The 20,891-nt window shown below is 33.8% G+C and overlaps 1 long non-coding RNA gene across 1 annotated transcript in view; it reads right to left on the reverse strand.

Annotated features, from left to right (window-relative positions):
* The window catches only part of LOC134730802 (uncharacterized), a 767,202-nt gene that overhangs the window by 286,544 nt on the left and 459,767 nt on the right, over window positions 1–20,891 (reverse strand). The window contains exon 3 of the long non-coding RNA XR_010112768.1: window positions 3,429–3,491. This is a non-coding gene — a long non-coding RNA (uncharacterized LOC134730802). The remainder of the gene's footprint in view (window positions 1–3,428; window positions 3,492–20,891) is intronic.

A 20,891-nucleotide genomic window follows, 5' to 3' on the forward strand; every position in this document is an offset into this window, starting at 1 on the left:
GTGAGTGCTATGATATACTTAATAATATAAATAATAATATGATGAGCAAGATGAATATCCATGGAAAAATGTCAGTGTCAGCTAGGATGACAGCAAAATATATGTCTTTTTTTTGACTTCTCAAATCTACATCCTTCAATTCCTGAAGCCACTCACATTCACTGAAGTCACACTTTCTACCTTGTGTTCTGAGGTTATATCATCTTTCTCATTTACTACAAAGTTCACCAAGTGGAAACTTCCCTTAAAATCATTGGGTTTTGCATGCAGATTGTCTTGGCAGAGATATAGACCGAAAAGAAAAAAGTGGTTTAATAATTCTCATGGGTTGTAGACTTAGAGAAATTCGCCAGTAAATCATTGCTGATGTGACAAAACTTATACCGTCTATCTTCATGAATAGGAGGATTATATATGGAAGACTTCTATATTAAGTTATGTTTAAGAATAGAGAATAGAATTTTCTTCTCAGTATAATTCCAAATAATATTTTATCCTCTAGTTGTAGTAAGTATTTTGATATTTAGTAACAATATTTTAAAATTTTGATAATTTTCTTATTCATTGCTTTGGCTCTAAATCATCTTTTATATTAGTATGTTTTATCTTCCCCTTTGTTATTTTGCAAGTACCATGTTTCTTAATTTAGAATTATATAGCTATCATTAGGAATATTGTTATAAATAAGAAAATAAACATACTTTTACAATACTTTTATTCATGTAATAGTTATTAGGTGGAAATGCTAATTCAAATTCTCGGTTAATATCTGAGATATAATGGTGATTAAGACACAGTTCCTGCTCTCAAGGAGTTCAGTTTAATCAAAGAAAAAAATTAAACAAATAAAAAGCATTCATTGTTATATCTTCTTTTCCTATATGTAAAATTACAGGCTTTGAATCTTTTTTTTTTTTTTTGAGACGGAGTCTTGCTCTGTTGCCCAGGCTGGAGTGCAGTGGTGCCATCTCAGCTCACTGCAACCTCCACCTCTCGGGTTCATGCCATTCTCCTGCCTCAGCCTCCCGAGTAGCTGGGACTACAAGCGCCCACCACCATGCATGGCTGATTTTTTGTATTTTTAGTAGAGACGGGGTTTCACTGTGTTAGCCAGGATGGTCTCGATCTCCTGACCTCGTGATCCGCAGGTTTGAATCTTAAATACCGAAAACATCACTTATATATATGTTGTTGGTAATGACAATTGTACTCAATATACAATTTATCTTTTCATAAAAACTCAGTGCTATAATTTTAGATTATTTAAATGTGTCAAGTTGCACTATGGAAGCTTAAGAAAAAGAACACTAAACTTGGCCTGGAAGGAGACAGAGATGTTTCCTCACTGTATTATTTCATTTTCATGCTGCTGATAAAGCCATACCCAAGACTGGGAATAAAAAGAGGTTTAATTGGACTTATAGTTCCACATAGGTAGTGAGGCCTCAGAATCATGGTGGGAAGCAACAGGCACTTCTTACTTGGGGGAAGCAAGAGAAAATGAGGAAGAAGCAAAAGCGGAAACCCATCAGATCTTGTGTGACTTATTTACTATCACGAGAATAGCACAGGAAAGATTGGCCCCCATGATTCAATTACCTCCCCCTGAGTCCCTTCCCCAAAACATGGGAATTCTGAAAATACAATTCAAGTTGAGATTTGGGTTGGGGCACAGCAAAACCATATCATTCAGCCCCTGGCCCCTCCAAATTTCATGTCCTCACATTTCAAAATCAATCATTCCTTCCCAACAGTCCCCCAAAGTCTTAACTCATTTCAGCATTAACCCAAAAGTCCACAGTCCAAAGCCTCATCAGAGACAAGGCAATTCCCTTCCACCTATGAGCCTGTTAAAAAAAAAAATTTCCACAGTCCAAAGCCTCATCAGAGACAAGGCAATTCCCTTCCATCTATGAGCCTGTAAGATCAAAAGCAAGCTAGTTACTTCCTATATACAATGGGGGTACAGATATTGGGTAAATACAGCCATTACAAATTGGAGAAATTGGCCAAAACAAAGGGGTTACAGGGCCCATGCAAGTCCAAAATCCAGCAGGGCAGTCAATTTAAAGCTCCAAGATGATCTCTTTTGAATCCAGGTCTTACATCCAGGTCACACTGATGCACAAAGTGGGTTCCCATGGTCTTGGGGAGCTCTGCCCCTGTTGTTTTGTAGGGTACAGTCTCCCTCCTGGCTGTTTTCATGGTCTGGCATTGAGTTCCTGTGGCTTTTCCACATGCACGGTATAAGCTGCTGGTGGATCTACCATTCTGGGGTCTGGAGGATGGTGGCCCTCTTCCCACAGCTCCACTAGGCAGTGCCCCAGCAGGGACTCTGTATGGGGGCTCTAACCCCACTTTTCTCTTCCACACTGCCCTAGCAGAGGTTCTGTGTGAAGGCCCCACTCCCACAGCAAACTTTTGCCTGGACATCCAGGTATCTCCATACATCTTCTGAAATCTAGGTGGAGCTTCACAAACCTCAATTCTTGACTCTTGTGCAACCACAGGCTCAACACTACCTGGAAGCTGCCAAGGCTTGGGACTTTCACACAGCCTGAGCTGTACATCGTGAAGCCACAGCCTAAGCTGTACATTGGCCCCTCTCAGCCATGGCTGGAGCAGCTGGGACACAGGGCACCAAGTTCCTAGGCTGCACACAGCATGAGGACCTTGGGCCTGGCCCAGGAAACTGCTTTATCCTCCTGGGCCTCCAGGCCTGTGATAGGAGAGGCTGTTGTGAAGGTCTCTGGCGTGGCCTGGAGACATTTTCCCCCATGGTCTTGGGGATTAATAATAGACTCCTTGCTACTTATGCAAATTTCTGCAGCTGGCTTGAATTTCCCCTCAAAAAAATGGGATATTCTTTTCTATCACATTGTCAGGCTGCAAATTTTCTGAACTTTCATACTGTTTCCCTTTTAAAACAGAATGCTTTTAATGGCACCCAAGTCACCTCTTGAATGCTTTGCTGCTTAGAATTTTTTTTCTGCCAGATACCCTAAATCATCTCTCTAAAGTTCAAAGTTCCACAAATCTCCAGGGCAGAGGCAAAATGCCAACAGTCTCTTTGCTAAAACATAACAAGACTCACCTTTGCTGCAGTTCCTAAAAACTTCCTCCTTGCCATCTGAGACCGCCTCAGCCTGGAACTTATTGTCCATATCACTATTGGTATTTTGTCCAAAGCCCTTCAACAAGTCTCTAGGAAGTTCCAAACTTTCCCACATTTTTGTGCCTTCTTCTGAGCCCTCCAAACTGTTCCAACCTCTGCCTGTTACCCAGTTCCAAAGTCTGTTTCACATTTTCATGCATCTTTTTAGTAACTTTCCACTCTACTGGTACTAATTTACTGTATTAGTGCATTCTCACACTGCTGATAAAGGCATACCCAAAACTGGGAGAAAAGGAGTTTTAATCGGACTTACAATTCCACATGGCTGGGGAGGCCTCAGAATCACGGCGGGAGGTGAAAGACACTTCTTACATGGCTGCACAAGAGAAAACAAGGAAGAATTAAAAGCAGAATCCCCTGATAAACCCATCAGATCTTGTGAGACTTATTTAATATCAGGAGAATAGCATGGGAAAGACTGGCCCCTATGATTCAATTACCTCCCCCTTGGTCCCTCCCACAATATGTGGGAATTCTGGGAGATACAACTCAAGTTGAGATTTGGGTGGGGATACAGCCAAAGCTATCACTCAGGGACTCAATGTGTTACTGAAATGCTAGGCATTCAGTCTAGTTCCTCTTGCTTGCCCCACAGAAAACCAATATTAGGACAATGAGTATTGCCAGGGAAAGAGAATTTAATAGGATGGTGCAGAATGAGCATCGCCATGGAAGAAGAATTTAATGGGGTGCTTTAACAGGGTGCTGCAGCCAAGAATATGGGAGATCAGTCTCAAATGTATCTCCCCAACCAACTAAAATTAGGGGTTTATAAGGCAAGGAGAAATATAACTACATGTGAGAAAATAGGAATTAGGGAGGGGTAAGGAATAGGAGTTGGTCAACAGGCATCAAGTGGTCGATTAGGCAAACATGACAGATGAGGGATCTGACATCTTATTGTCCAGATGAAATGACCTGGTAAGTTTCAGTTCCTTGATACTATCAGGGAGACCTGAAGGTCGGTTTCCTGAGCAAGGAACTCAGATAAGACGAATGCAAGTTTAAAGCTTTAAGGCCGGGAGGGTCAAATTTCTGTTTATCCAAAAACCATAAACACTAGTCCTATAGTGAAGGTGGGCAAGTTTCAAAAGTCCCTGGGTTGTCTTTTGACTGAATACATTGAAATAATGTTAAAAGCAGCCTACTTTAAACATTCTAATTTAACTTTTCTGGAATAAGTTATCAAGAATTATACGTAATTAAAAATGTGTAAACTGATATGTTAAAAAATTAAGTTTTTATCTTTAGTTAGAGACACACAAGTTCCTGTTCCCAGATGCAATTGTTCTTACTAAATTAGTGGGTTTACTTCCAGAAATGCTCACATAAACTGTTTCTCTCTCTCTCTCTTTCTCTCTCTCTTTCTCTCTCTCTCTTTCTCTCTCTCTATGTGTGTGTGTGTGTGTGTGTGTATTTGTGTTAAACTTATGGATACATAGAGTTGTATAGTTTATAGGTATACAGTTTATTTAAATAGTTCTAATAATAAACATCTATATAGTTTCTAAACTTTGCAAAGTTTTTTTCTTTTAAAAGATTGTTCAATTCTTACCATTGACCTGTGTATATGCCATATCAAGCTATTTAATGACTAGACTTTAATATTTTAGTATCTGATAAAAATAAAGATCAGATGTAATTTTTAGGAGTTCCCTGAATTTTTGGTTATTTATTTTCCTATGAAGTCTTCGTAGTCTTTTAAAAATAGTAGTTGCATTTGAATAATTTTAAATTGATAAATTACTGTAGTGAGAATCACTATTTTTATCTTGTAGAGTCTTCCTGATGAAGAACTTTTTGATCTTTTGGAATGTTCTTTTTGTATCCTATCTTTCTTTATATAGAAATGGACAACTTCATGTTAAATGTATTAACAAGCATTCTAAATCTTTGTTATTCCTAACATGCAATAACTTTTTCTACATTTTTTATGCCGATTGAGTCTTGTTTGATTTCTACAAATGTATACTCTTAGATTTATCAGGTAAAAAACTATTTCATCTTTAAATAACAATATTGTGCTGTGCCTTACTTTTATAACTTTAATTGTTTGCTCTTTTTTGCCTAGTACTATTAAATATTATTATTGATTTCTAAAAATTATTTCAGTAGCAATTCTTCCATAGTTTTCTTACTAACTTCAATGTTGTATTTTGTGATACAGTGGATGTATTTTATCATGTAAAAAAACTATTCATTCCTGTTTATTGAGAGTTTCAGTCGAAAGTTTTATTGATTGTTATAAATGACTTCACAGAATTTTTTCAGATATTTTAATTTAAAAATTAAAATAAATAGATATGGTATAAGATTGATAGCCTAATACTAATTCTGGGATCATTGCACTTTTAGACTAAACATCATTGTGTCATGTAGTTTTATTATTGTTTTAATGTGATGAATTTTTTTTGTTAGAATTGTATTTAGGAATTTCTTCATTGATATGCAAATATATTACTTTTGTGTTGACATCCTATGTAAGATTTGGGGAGCTCCAGTGACCCAGTTGGTTAGGGCACAGTACTTATATGTTAGATATGATATAAAACTTGCTCCATCAAATACCTAAATGATTTAATGCCTTTTTTTTCCCCAAGTATTGGATAATGCTAAATGGCATAGAGTGAATTTGTCACTTAAAGTCTCTGTGAGATGCTCTTGTAAAAAAATTCTAACCTGGTTCTTTCTTGAAGAGAGAATCTCTTAGATAATTTTATTTACTCGATACGGTCATTTATTTTTTCAGTTTCAACTTCCTATATTCTGATTTAGTTTCAAAGTTTATATTTTTATGAAATCATCTATTTTATCCATGTTCACTAATTTACGTCATAAAGTGGAACAAAGAACTTTCAAAAATTTTTTTCTAATTTTTTCTATATCTGTGGCAACTTTCCCCTTAACTACCTTTTTATTGTATACAATTTTCTTTTTTTCTATCTTGATTTAATTTCAACAGCATTTTATATGTTTTCCTATTTTGTTATGTAAAGAAGGATTCTTGGTTTTATTCATTACTACAGTAATTTCATGGTTTTGAATTACTCAATTTTTGTTACTTTTATTGTATTTTATCACTCTTTGATTTATTTTGTGGTTTTAAAATTATTTTATATATTGGTTGTTCAATGATTTTATTTTCATTCTTTCATTTAACCTAAAACAATTATTTTCTACTAGCATCTTTCTCTAGGAACTGCTTTAGTTCACTGACCTAGATTGTGATATAAGGAATTTTCATTGTAATTATTTGCCTGAATATAAACCTTGAAATTGATTTTCACTTTAATAAAAGCTTAAGAGGGAAAGATTGTTTCTCCCACCCAAATAGGTAATTATTAACTGTTGTCTTTTTTTAGATTAATTTTTAGTATTATAATTTCTTATACTATGTTTTCTGTTCTATTTATGCTGGCTATAATTAGATTTTATATTTTTTCTTTAAAATATTCCATGAGTACTTGGAAAAAAGAATGTGTTTTATATGTCTACAGTAACCTTCAAAATATGGGCATCATTAAATAAATGAATTATACGTGCCTTATTAACTATATTATTAGGTATAGAAACTTTGTTCCTCTTGTTTGATTATAGACTGATAAAGGTACATTAGAGTTTACTAATATATTGAGTTTGTTCTTTTTTCTTGTGCTTCGTATCTATTTTGCTTTATGAACCACATAATGATATTTTTGCTTTAATATGTGATATGATATAGCAGAATATTTGATCACGTCTATCCCATTTTATTTTTTGTTTTATAGCATTCTTCCTTTCATTATATCATGTTTGTTATATTTTGTGTCAGTTTCCTGTCACTGTTTGAGAGGTTACTATTTTATTTCGTCTTCCTTTTTATCTATAACGTTATGGAATATATTTAGCCAACTATTTAGGCAGTGTCCATTGATTTTCTACTAGGTGTAATAATAAAAAATAAATATTTTCTAATGTTTTCTCCGTATCCTCATTCTATTTACTTTCACGTATTTATAAGTATTATTTTACTTTTGGGTATCAGAGTTTATTTTACACTTCTGCTAGAGTTTACTGAAAAATAATTTGCTGAAAAATAATTACCCATATATGGGCTATTTTATTAGCTTTAAATAATTTTTATGTGTGCGAAAAAAGAGGAAATAACATTACGTACCAAATTTTTCTTCACCTTTCCTGACATCTCTCGCTATTTATACATTTTCCAGTTTAAAGGTTTATGGTAGTCACACGGTAATTTGTAAACCTAAGCTCAATATCAACTTACTCGTAGCCACACATTGCTCTTGCCATAGTTTCAGCATCATCTCAGAGTTGTCTGAAGTTCAACCTCAAATAGTGTGTTAAATAAAAGCTTACGAGCAATATGCAAGCAATATATTCCCTGAGTTATTGTAAATTCATAAAGATCTTTTACCTTTATATTTGAATGTATTTGGGTTGTGTATAAAGTCATTGAGCCATATTTTCTTTTTCTTTCCCGGAGCACCCTGCAGGCATCGTCCAACTGTCTTTTACCAGTGAACATCCCTAGAGACAATGCTGAAACCATTTTCATTTTCCTCTGTGAGTTCATCTTCTTGTGTGTTTGTACAATAGTTTTTATTTTCTTTTATATTTAAAGCCTAGTACATTTATTAGGCTGTGTCTTACTGTGTGGGACTATTTATCTTTTTACTTTTCCTGATATTGAATGTGACTCTATTCTCTGGATAATAAAATCTCTACTATTTAGTGAAGGTTTCCTCAAATTATATTTAAAAACATTTTTTCTTATATTATTTCGGTGATGTTCATCAAGGAAAACGTGATTTACCTACGGAAATCATGAGATATACACATATACATGTATATATACACACACATACAACTACATACATGTGTACATTTACTGTATGTATATACACATATACATACATATACACACATATATATACACACACAAACACACAAATGTACATATATATAAATCTAGTGAAGCAGTGGAATGTGGTGATTAAACATAAGACTCTAAAATGGACATGATTAAAATACAGACTTTGGCTCCACCATTTATACATTGTGAGACCTGGGAAAATCATTTAATTATTTAATTATCATTGTATCTCAGAGTTTTTCATCAGTAAAATGGGAATGATCATATTCTTAAAAGTTTTTTTATTTTTATTTTTTTTTGAGACAGAGTCCTGCACTGTTGCCCAGGTTGGACTGCAATGGCGCGATCTCAGCTCACTGCAATCTCCGCCTCCCAGGTTCAGGCGATTCTCCTGCCTCAGCCTCCCGAGTAGCTGGGATTACAGGTGTGAGCCCCTGCACCCGTCAGAAGTTGTTTTGAAAATTAAAGTTTATATGGTTAGATTTGGTGGAGAGTAAAACATTCAGCTCATATTATTATTCATATAATAATTGCTATTATTATTGATACTTTCTAATACATTGCTAATTTTCATTTCAATTTGTTCAGTTTTCCTAATACTAGGCACTCCATTATTAATGGTTTTCTGCTCTATCGTTGCTTCCAGTGTGTCATTCCTTTATGGATTTGCATTTTTAAAAATTTTTATTAAAAGTATTATATGCTGCATTGTCTTATTATGCTCTTGTTTTGCAGTACCATACATGATTTCTTGTGTTTTATTTTGACCTTTGTTTCATAAAAGCGATTTTTGTTATTAAAATCCTTTTAATTTTTTCATCATTTTTATGTGTTATTTTAAAAATAATAGTTTTAGCTATCTCTTTGGCAATTTTACTTGTAGTAATTTTGCATTAATTTCATTGCGGTTTTTAAAATTTAATTGAATTGGATTTCTCTGCCAGTATTTCCAACAGCTTTATTTTGGAAGGGCCTGAGTCATTTCCAGGATAATGAGATTTATTTTTATGAGAGGGTTGTGTGAGTGAGTTCTTTTGTCTCTTACTTTTCTCAGGCAACCGAAAGTACTGCTTCCAGTTCGGTCACTGCCCCATCCCAGTCACTGCCCCGAGCTCCATGACAAAATGCAGCTCTCATAAATATTGCTCATCTGTATGATTGAAAACCCAATCAAGTCCTAGAAAGCTCCGCCTGCTATCCCAGGGACCTACTTTCAGTGCATGTAAACAAAGTTGTATTAGTTTGCACCTTTGCTTGTACCCCTGTCTTTAAGAAATGTAAGCTGCTGCTCAGTGTAGCCTTGGGCCAGCTTATTGCATCTTCTTGGACACCTGTTTGACTCTCACTGCATTTGGGATTTCTTCCAATGAACTTGTGACATAAGGTTTCAGGTTTTTCCATAAGGTTTATCAAAGATGGAATTTACATTTTTATTTCTCATTCCTTCTAGAATTTTGGAGTAAATCCCGAGAAGAGATATCACTCACCTGCAGTGAACTGCACTCATCTTAAATACACATTTTAATGCCTTTCTACCTGTACTTTCACCCATGAAATCATCTTCCAAATTAGGATGTAGAATTTCTTCAGCATCAGAGAACCCTCCTCCTTGCCCTGTTTAACAATCAATATCATACACATGCAACTTCTATTTTGTTCTCTGTCAACCACAAATTAATTTTCCCTGATCGTGAACTTGCTCCCACTCTTGCCAACACACTTGATAAAAGTATAGTGAAGGTATATGAGTGTGCTATGGCTTAGTTACCATTACTCAACAAGTCACACATTGCTATCCCTTGCCTCATCACAGTCCACTGTGGGAACTGGTGTTACCTCAGTCCCTTGAGGCTTTTGCCGAATGAAACAGGAGGTTGAAATTTTACAACTCTCCCTCACAAACCCTTCAGGTACTTTCAAGAAATTTGTTTTGCTATCATAGCTTCTGATACTTTCTCTTCATTTTCTTTTTCCAGTTTGAGCTTAGACACTAAACAGAATTTATATTGAGTTTATACACTAAATAGAATATAACTTTTTGTGATTGTGATTACTGTCTTAAGAGGGATATGTAATAAGTATTTGTGGCTAGTCTGTCATGTTTATTGGAAAATTTACAATGTTGTTAAACAGTATTGATCATGTATATGGAGGTATAATGAATGTACAGTAAAATTTCACCTTTTTAGAGTAAAAATTCTGAGTTTTTACACTCATATATTGCTGTGAAACCACTATTACAGTCAAAGTACAGAACATTCTTAACCCCAAATTATCTCTTGCACCAACTTATAGTTAAACATACCCCAACTCTCAATCCTTGGCAACCTCTCATTAATTTATAAATTTACTTTGTTCAGAATGTGATATAAATGTAATCACAGTCTTCTGGTTTGCACCATTTTTAATGAGAACATTTGGAATGTTTACAACACAAAGAAATGACAAGTGTTTGAGGAGTTTTTAATTCTTATCGCTATTCCTCTGAGTGTAATGTGTCCTTATTCTATTACCAGCTTTATGATTTTTTCTTTATTTTTGGGTTTACATAAACTTGAATATGATGCATATAGGTGTTTTCTATTTGTTTATTGTTTGTTTATTGCTCTTTGTCCTGCTTGAGAATCAATAAATATAGTTAATGTTGAAGCTTACTGGTATTTTTGAACAATTATTGGTCATTCAGTTTTTAAAAATTTTTATTTTAGAAACTTTTATTTTATTTGAATTTTTTTTAATTTGAGACATAACATTCTATGTTTTTATCATATACAACATGATGTTTTAAAGCATACATACATTGTGGATGATTAAATCTAGTTCATTACCAAATTCATTACTTCATATAGTCATCATTTTTGTGATAACACTCAACATCCACTGTCTTTATATTTTTCAAGAATACAATATGTCATTAACTATAGTCACCTTGCCATAAAATAGATTTGTTGAAATTTATTTCTCCCATTTTATCATTCAATCTTTAAATATTTGTTCTCCCTTTTTATTTCTCACCTTCTCCTTCTGGAATTTGCACATGTTACAGAATTTGATATTTTCATCCAAATATTTGATTGACTGTTTCTTTTAAAATTATTTTAAAAAATTTCTCCATGTGTTTTAAATTGTGTGATTAATACTGAATAATCTTCAAGGTAACTGTTTTTTCCCTTGGCTATCTTTAGTGTACCTATGAGTCTGTCAAAAATATTCATCATCTCCTATTGGGTATACTATTTTCTAGTACAGACAGTCCTTGACTTACAATAATTTGACTTTCATTTTTTTTGACTTTATGATGGTGCAAAAGCAATATGCATTCAGTAGAAACCATACTTCAGATTCTGAATTTTGATCTTTTCTAGGCTAGCAATATGCAGTATGGTAATCACTCGATTCTGGGCAGTGGCAGCAAGCCGTGGCTCACAGTCAGTCATAAGATCATGATAGTAAACATCCAATATAAAGTACAATATCTCCCTGAAGCACGCCATCTCTGCTAACTCATCAACTATGATGCCTCAGTGCCTTCTATCAGCTCTTCTTGAGCCTCATCAGAAAAGAGAGAAATTGATGACCCTGCATCTGTAGCAACCCCATCATCCAGCAATTAATTTTAGTTTAACACTGAAAATGTTATTCAGGCCCAGTGTGCTTTCAGCTGTGTTTGTTAATAGTGAGTACACATATAACCATTCTGTTTTTCACTTTCAGTACAGTATTCAATAAAATACATAAGATAGTCAGCACTTTATTATAAAATAGGCTTGTGTTAAATGATTTTGCCCAACTGTAAGTGAATGTACATGTTCTGAGTACGTTTAGAAAGCCTAGGCTAAGTTATGGTGGGTTTTCTGGTATCCATTGAAAGGTAAGGAGCATCTGTGCTTCCATTTGACCCAATTTCATACATATCAGCTTCTTGCTGAAATCCTGCCATCAGTTTATGCAGGTTGTCTACATTTTTACTAGGTTTTTAATCCTATTATTGATTGTTATTTTCAATTCCGTGCCTTATAGTAACAATATTTAGCTTCTCTCTGAGTTTTATCTATTGAATGCATTATATCTTGAAAGTGGGTTGATTTTTCTTTCTTTTATCAGTGACTCATAAACTTTGATTGTATGCCAGACATGTATTGGGTATATTTGAGATAGAAATAAACATATTTGTGCTTAGAACTGGGAGTGCCTCTTTCTTTTTCTTATTTTTTATTATTATACTTTAAGTTCTAAGGTACATGTGCACAACGTGTAATTTTGTTACATATGTATACATGTGCCATGTTGGTGTGATGCGCCCATTAACTCGTCATTTACATTAGATATATCTCCTAATGCTATCCCTCTCCCCTCCCACGACAGGCCCGGTGTGTGATGTTCCCCACCCTGTGTCCAAGTGTTCTCATTGTTCAATTCCCATCTATGAGTGAGAATATGCAGTGTTTGGTTTTCTGTCCTTGCGATAGTTTGCTCAGAATGATGGTTTCCAGCTTCATCTATGTCCCTACAAAGAACATGAACTCATCCTTTTTTATGGCTGCACAGTATTCCATGGTGTATATGTGCCACATATTCTTAGTCCAGTCTATCATTGATGGACATTTGGGTTGGTTCCAAGTCTTTGCTATTGTGAATAGTTTCTCCTAGGTCAGTGGTTTATGCCATTCTAGTCAGAAGTTGAGATAACTTTAAATTTATTTTATTTTATTTTTTATTGCCATCTTCCAAGCACCTTTGAGTTCAAATTATTGCAGTCTTACTCTAAACTGATTGCTTGAGGGTTTTTTTTTAATCATTGTTCTGCTCCATTCTCTACTCTCAGTTTCCTTTGTATGCTTATGTCTCAGAGAAAGTCTGTTTTGAAGATTTTTCTCCTCCCCTGCCATATGTTACTTGCTACTTACTAATCTGGTGGTGCTGTGAAAGAAGGAGTTGTCGCTGTCTGTTGCCTTAATCCACCCTAAGTCTTAGGCAAATATTGTGCCTCTGGATATCAGGGGTTCAATATTTTCCATAATCATGTCCCCCTTCTCCATGGGAGAAAAATTCTGCCTTAAAATATGTACAATAGGGAGTTTCCTTCTCTTTTCCTAGTGGTAGGAGACCTCTATTGGCATTGTTTCCTGCCTCTGTCCTAGGGGTAGAGGTTTTTTCTCTCTTCCCTTCTAACAGTTGCATCAGGTCTTCACCCGTGCCTTGGGAGTGACAGAGTTTTCTGATTTTCTCTAGAAACACGAAGCTTTTGCTCCTCAGAGTGAGATTCTATGTGGGGCTTTATGCTTTTCCTACAGCTGTGGCTTCAGATGAATCAGGCTTTTTCTAATGCCTTATCATATGATTGTAAGAAGAATGAAAATAACATATTTACCCAAAAACATCTCAAATGAACACATGGTAGTACGTCAGATAGTTTGTACACAAGAAACTAGCTCCATGGCCTTAAATTTTTGTTTCAATATGGCTGTCTTTCTTAATGCAGTGAAAATCATTTCAAAGGAAGGGAAATCAGAAGAATCTATCCACTATTTTTAGGAATTTTCCCATCAAGCACAGTCAACAGATACACTGAAAAGACAAATAATATATATATTCCTTAAAAGGAATAAGATCTAGTCTTAACAATAATCTATTGCGTATTTCAAAATATCTAGAAAAGAAGTATTTGAATGTTCGCAGCACAAAGAAAAGGTAAATGTTTGAGGTGATGGATTATTTTGTTAAACTATTTAATCATCATGCATTTTATAAACACACCAAAATATCACATGCACCTCAACAATATGTTCATATATTATGTATTAGTACAAAAATAGTATTTCATAAAATCACACACAGATTAGGTAAGTAAGACTTATCATTGGGATAGATTGGATTCTTAGTGTTCAGAGAGAGAGAGAGAATATGAACATTTTAAGTATAAGATAATGTAAAAGTAGCATTAAAGACATAAAGCACTTTTAGAGTGTTACAGATTCCAACATAGGTGAATATCAAATATGGTAAATAAATAATGAGAAGTAGTGCTGGAAGAAAAGTTGACCAAATCATTCAGGACTTTTGTTTCACAGACAAATTATATCACTTTGCTATGTATCAAAACTGTTTGGAACAAACAGTCGAGGTGTTCTCTATACATAGAAAATGCTGCTTTGCATCACATTGTCTTACTACCTTGATTTCAGCTGATCAAAACACAAATTAACAGCAATCTCCAAAGCAAGGTATTTACAGGCTCTTGGCTTTGATATGGCTTGGCCTGAGAGAACTGTCAAGCTTGTGTACTCTAAACTGTACGATGTCTGAAAATCTTGATAAATCTTTCTCTCTGATATTTCTAATGTTAATATTCAGATAGAGAAAAAAGACCACAGTGTGGGAGAAGCATGCATGATATAGAGAAGATAGTGAACAGAATCAATGAGATGCAAAATAATTAAGAAAATATAATCTATATGGTAGAAAGAAAAGGAGATCAAATCAGTAGAGAGTGACTGGAAAACCAGGAACAAGTGAGAGATAGAATGAGAAGGCATAGACCCTAGACTGAAGGAAAACAGATACTTTATTCTAATGTGATAATTATATTACTTTTGAGTCAACATAACTGTAACTGGTGTATCAGAGCTACTATTGATATCTTGAAGTCCATTAAATTCCCATCTGGGCTGGCAGCATAATGCCTGATATTATTTTGGAGTTTCTTTTCCTATTAAAGCAAATTTTATTGTGGGTGGCTCCAAATCCATACTGAAAGCTTTCTTTTTACTGCATCACATGATAGAGAACGGAAAGTGAAATACCGTACTCACTTTTCCAGTCTCACAGCCAGTGAGGACAACAAAGCTTTGTTTTAATCTCTAAATTATAAGTGGAAATATGCTGCAAGGGCTTCTGGATGTTTTTTGTAGTTTAGATGAAAATAGCAAAATGCATCTGGAGAACATTTGCTACCTACTTTGTGCCATTAAGACAGAATTTTTGACATTACAATGGCCATCTTGGGCCCATAGAACTGTAAGCCAATATGCTAAGAATTGTAGAGCTGAAATGCAGATGAAAGCTGACTCTTTAATATTGTTGAGCTACTGAAACAATCATGAAATTTCTGCACTTTGACTTTTTAAAAAAATTAGTGTTGAAGAAATAAAATATTATTCAAATCCAAATTCTAAATTCAATGATTCGTACTTCTAAAAAGAGCTGGAAATATAGACATTTCAGATAAATAAAAGCTAAGACATTATGTTACCAGTAAATCGCACTACAAAAAAAAGCTAAATAATGCTTTTTTTTTTTCTCCAAATGAAGGAAAGTGATACTGGATAGATTCAAATTCAAAGAGAGATTGAGAGCACTAGAAATGGTAAATAATTGGACACATATAAAATTTGTGTGTAATTCATAGCAATATTTCTTTAAAAGGCAAGTAACTGTTTAAATAAAGAATAATAACATGGTAAGACAGAATTTATGACATAGATACAAATAAAAATTATGACTAAAATAAAGATAATAGTGGTTAGGTAAATGAAATTATATAACTTTATAACACTTAAATGGGAAATATGAAATGTGAAGTAATAAAATATTTCATTTAAATAAACTTTGATAATTCATGCATGCAAATCTTATCCAAAGCTACCAATCAATGTAATTAACAATTAACTTTCTAAAAATTAACTATAGTTGTATAGGCTGGAAACAAACAACTATATTTTAAATGGCATTAAAATATTTAAACTACTGAAGAATAAACATTTTAAAATGTGTCTAAAACCTGTAATTTGAAAACACAAAATATTTCTGAGAGGAATTTAGGAACCCTAAATAGATTATGATGTATACTAAGTTCATGAATAGAAAAAAAATTATTATTAAAGTAGCAAATTTCCCCCAATTGATCTATAGATTAAAACATCAAGGAAGTTGTTTTTCCTTTTTTGTACATACTGATGTGCTAATTATATTATTTATATGGAAACTAAAGAACTTAGAAAGTCAAAACAGTATTTAAAAAGAAAATTTAATTGGATGACTGACACTATCATCTTTGAAGACTACTATAAAGCTATAGTAATCAGGAGACTGCAGTATGTTAAAAATATGGACACATAGGTAAATGACACAGAATAGAGGTTAGGACTAGATTGGTATACATATGGGCCACTAATTTTTCAAGAAAGGTGCCAAGATAATTCAATAGAGAAAGAATAGTTTTTCCACCGAATGTTCCTGAAACGAGGTATCTGTATGTAAAATGTAAACTTTGACCACCTACGTAATATTATAATTCAAAATTAAAAATGAATAGTATCCAAAAATATAAAAGTTAAGACCATAAAAAATAATAAAGAACAAGAGTAAACATTTAATAAACTTGAAGTAGACAAAGATTTATTGGAGAGAACACAAAAAGCACTAGCAACCGGTGAATTCATAAGGTGGACTTAGTGACAAAGTATTTCCTTTTGAAAAGCGGCTGATACTGTAGGATAAATCTGTTTGAAACATAAATCTGTTAAAGAGCTTATATCTAGGATACATATAGAGACTTTAACAAATACATAATAAAGAGGCAAACTTTTTTATAAGTGGACAAACGTCTCCAACAGACACTTTGTAAAATAAGATATATAGATTGCCAGCAAGATCAAGGAGAGGTGTTCAGCATAAAACAAGAGCTTAAAACTAAGACTACAATGAGAAATCATTTCACATTCACTAGAATTGCAAAAAATTAAAAACAGTCACACAAGGTATTGGCCGGAATATAAACTATTTGAACTTTCATACATAATTAAAGAATGACTTTAAAATATATTTTGTCATTTCCTGTAAAACCCTAAAATTTTTTGGTATTTTTCCAAGATAAATAAAATCATGTCCAATGTTTTATATGTTCACCAATGATATATACAAATAGTTTTATTTGTAATAGTATCAAACTAAAAGAACACAAATGTATATAAACATGTAAGTGGAAAACAAACTACTTTATCAGAGAAAAGGAACACTTTTTTGCTACATTCTACAACATCCATGTCTTTCAAACATTGTGATGAGCAAAAGAAGCCAGAGACAAAATAAACAAAAAAACACATACTGTATAATCTCTTTTATATGAAATCCTGGGAAATATAAAAATAAGTTACTATGATAGAAATCAGGTTAGTTGTTGCCTGGCGTCAGGGTATGGGTGAGAATTTATTGAAAGAGGGGCATGAAGGAACTTTCTGCAGTGAGGGATGTCTTTACTATCTTAATTGTGGTAATAGTTTAAAGGTGTTTACAGTTGCCATAACATTAAACTATGCAATTAAAATGTGGGCATATTAATTATGCAAATTATACCTCAAAGAATTTATCCAAAATATTATAATCAGAAAGATAATTTGTCAATGATGTTTATATGTAGTGACGGTTAGGAAGTAGGGGTTAGACAGAATGAAGGCTGGTAGATCGATTAAGAGAGTATTGTCACAGCCTATACAAGAGGTATGGAAAACCTGTCAAGGAAAGCATAAATAAAACACTCCCAGCACTTTAGGAGGCCAAGGCAGGCAGATCCCCTGAGGTCAGGAGTTCAAGATTAGCCTGGCCGATATGGTGAAACCCTGTCTCTACTAAAAACACAAAAATTAGCCGGGCGTGGTAGCATGCCTCTAATCCCAGCTACTCGGGAGTCTGGGGCAGGAGAATCACTTGAACCTGGGAGGTGGAGGTGGAGGTGGAGGTGAGCTGAGATTGTTCCTCTGTCTCAAAACAAAACAAAACAAAACAAAATAACAACAACAACAACTTAAAAAGGGAAATATAAAATAATTGAGGAATTTAGTACTTTGCTTTTGTTGGATTTCTGAACTTGTAGAGTCAAATCTTTGAAATACGTAGCCACTATATTTTCTTGTTTGAAGTTATTATAATAATAGTATACTTTATGCTATAGAATGTTTGTGTCCCATGAATTAAGAGACTGAAGCTTATCCCCAGTATGATAGCGTTTGAAGGTGGAGCATTTGGGAGGTAATTAGGTCATGAAAATAGAGCCCTTATGAATGGGATTTGTGCTCTTACCAGAAAAGACAAAAGAGACTATCTCTCTGTTTGTGCCATGTGAGGACACAGCAAGAAAATGTCTCTAAACCAGGAAGACAGCCCTCCCTAGACACTGGATATACTAGTCCCTTGATCTTTGACTTTTTAATCCCTTAACTGTGAAAATTAATATTTGTTATTTAAACCACTCAGTCTATTGTGCTCTGTTAGAACAGTCTGAACTAAGACACTTCACAGAAGATTTGTTAATCAACAAAATAATAGCCACAGTTTACTCCATGGCTACACTGGAGCAAACCTAGAATATGAACTACATATTTACCAGTCTATGCTACTTGTACAGCTGTTTTCTTGTTACAAGTGGGTAGTAATATATGCTAACACAAACAAAAATATTTCTGAAGTATTCACTCAACATGTCCAAATACTCTGTCAAAAACTATCACACTTGCATTGAAAGTCCTGTGGATCCTTGGCTTACCTGTAATGCTTGGGCAGATTTATTTGAAAAAAATTGACAAATGTAGCGGAAGTACATATAAATCCTTCATTTGGAAATTTTTCAGCAATAACCTTTGCAGCAGTAATGAACTATCGTGTTCATGCCCTATTAAAGGCATTTAGACTTCAATATATTAAATAGTGGATTTTAATTGTACTAAGAAAAACTAGACTACAAACCTGGTTTTGCAGAATTAAGACTTTTTTTCATATTGCAAACATTTTATAAGGAAATACTCTGATTCTTTTCTTACTTTGCCTAATTTACATGCTCTTTCAGTAAAAATGAAACTCTGTTACAGAAAGAAACAGCTGGAATTTTTCTGTAAGGTGAAATAGAAGTATTTTGACAAGATTGCCATGAATTAAGGTGAACTGTGCAGTGAAGGCAGAAGTAGCCAACACAAAGGAGATGAATATTCTGAGAAAAGGAAAAAGAGTCTTATAGAAAGAGGTTAAGGGTTAAATACCATAGTATTTGAATGTTGGCCAAACAATACTCTGTAGTTTATATTTTAGTTCAAGTTCTGAGGTGTAACCCTTTCCTTTTGCCAAGAAAAAATGATAATAATAAATACGTTGTGTTAATATATATTTAAAGTGAGGAATTTAGAGGAAAGAGATACTTGAATTTTAGAAAGACAGGAGGAGATACTGGGACATGGAACAGTCTATGCTCTGGCAGGACTTTAGTGAAGATGCTATCTTTAGGGAAATGTTCACTTAATGAACAATCCTTTTTGTGTTTTTAGTACTTTCTAAGTCATTAACATTTGCATTTTTAGGCAGCAAATCTTAGAAGATCACAGTTATAAGTTATAATCACCCAGCCTCTAGAATCATGAGAATAAATACTGTACTCTAGAATCATGAGAATAAATAGTCTAAAGCAGTTTCTAAATCTCAGGATGAGAAAATTTATCATCAGAAAGTTAGGGATGTTTCTAATTTAATTTAATCTTTCCTTATGTCTTTTATAAAAATGCATAATTGCACAACTTAGTCATCCACAGAATTTTAATTTGTGTATATCTATAAGTTTACTTTTTGTATGTGTGTTTTTTTCCAGAAAGCTGTGGGTTACATATAATTCTTTTGTTTAAATTATGACAAATCACAGGACCGTCTCTGAATTCCTAGACTAGTTTTGACACCTCACACTGGGCATTTTATTAGTATCATCTGCTACTCTATTATTGCCTTTGTCATATCACAATATGATCTCTGGTTTGTCTATCCCGGACTATTGTAGGTTCAATGAAGGCAGAGGCAAATTTTCAAGCACAGTGCTTGGAACAGAAATATGTGTTCAGTATATATTATTAAATGAGTTTTTAAATTGAGCACATTGAAAACCAAAGGTCTTCAGTTGACAACATTTTAAATAAATATACATAACGCCCTTTAATTAACTCAACAATAGTGAAGTAATAAAAGATGTAACATATTTGAGTGATAAGTTAAACTGTCTTCTAATTTTTAGCTCCTTCTTTCCTACTATGTGCACCTGGTCTGACATCAACGGTTTTCCTTAAGTCTCCTTAATAAAAAGGACACTGTTATACTAGCCACATCACTGACTTTTACATGCTTTCAACATAATCCAACCCAGAAAATTGTTTTGTGAACAATTTAGAATACAATAAAAGGATTTCCTAATAACATTCTAGTTATAGGAATTGTACTGTTACCTAATGAGAAGCCAGAAAGTAAAACAGTTTTGATGAATTATATATTTTCACCCCTTTCTATTGCTTACAAAAAAATCCCTGAGCTTTAAATAAGCTCAAAGGGACATGACAGATTTAAAATAATATTCTAGTACTAAGCAGTTTTTCCTCAATGTCCTCCAGGCAATTAGAGAACCTTTGATTTTTCCCTGGTTGTTTCCCCTGTTTTAAGAAAAAATTAATCATTGACTAATTTGAAAATGTATTTTGTAAATGTGATTTATTTTCTGATGGCACTAAAATACATATTTCCGAAAGGGATCTCCAGTGTTCTGTTCATGTTTTCAGATATGAAGAAACTTAGACAGAAAAGTAAACTTATCTGAGCTAGCAAGGAGACTGAAAACCTGGCTCTGCAGCCAGCCTGCCTGAGTTGGTGTCTGGGTCAGCACTGAGAAGCTTTTTTACATAAGGCAACTGATTGAAACTCTTTTCCTTGTTGTAAAATGTGGATATTAGTGAAGCCTAAACCATAGAATCATTGTGAGGATTAAATAAACAAATGTGAAACACTTAGAAAAAGTAGAGGATAGAAAACAGAGACAAAGAC

The sequence above is a fragment of the Pan paniscus genome, chromosome 6 (genome assembly GCF_029289425.2).
Source record: "Pan paniscus chromosome 6, NHGRI_mPanPan1-v2.0_pri, whole genome shotgun sequence".
Taxonomy (NCBI): domain Eukaryota; kingdom Metazoa; phylum Chordata; class Mammalia; order Primates; family Hominidae; genus Pan; species Pan paniscus.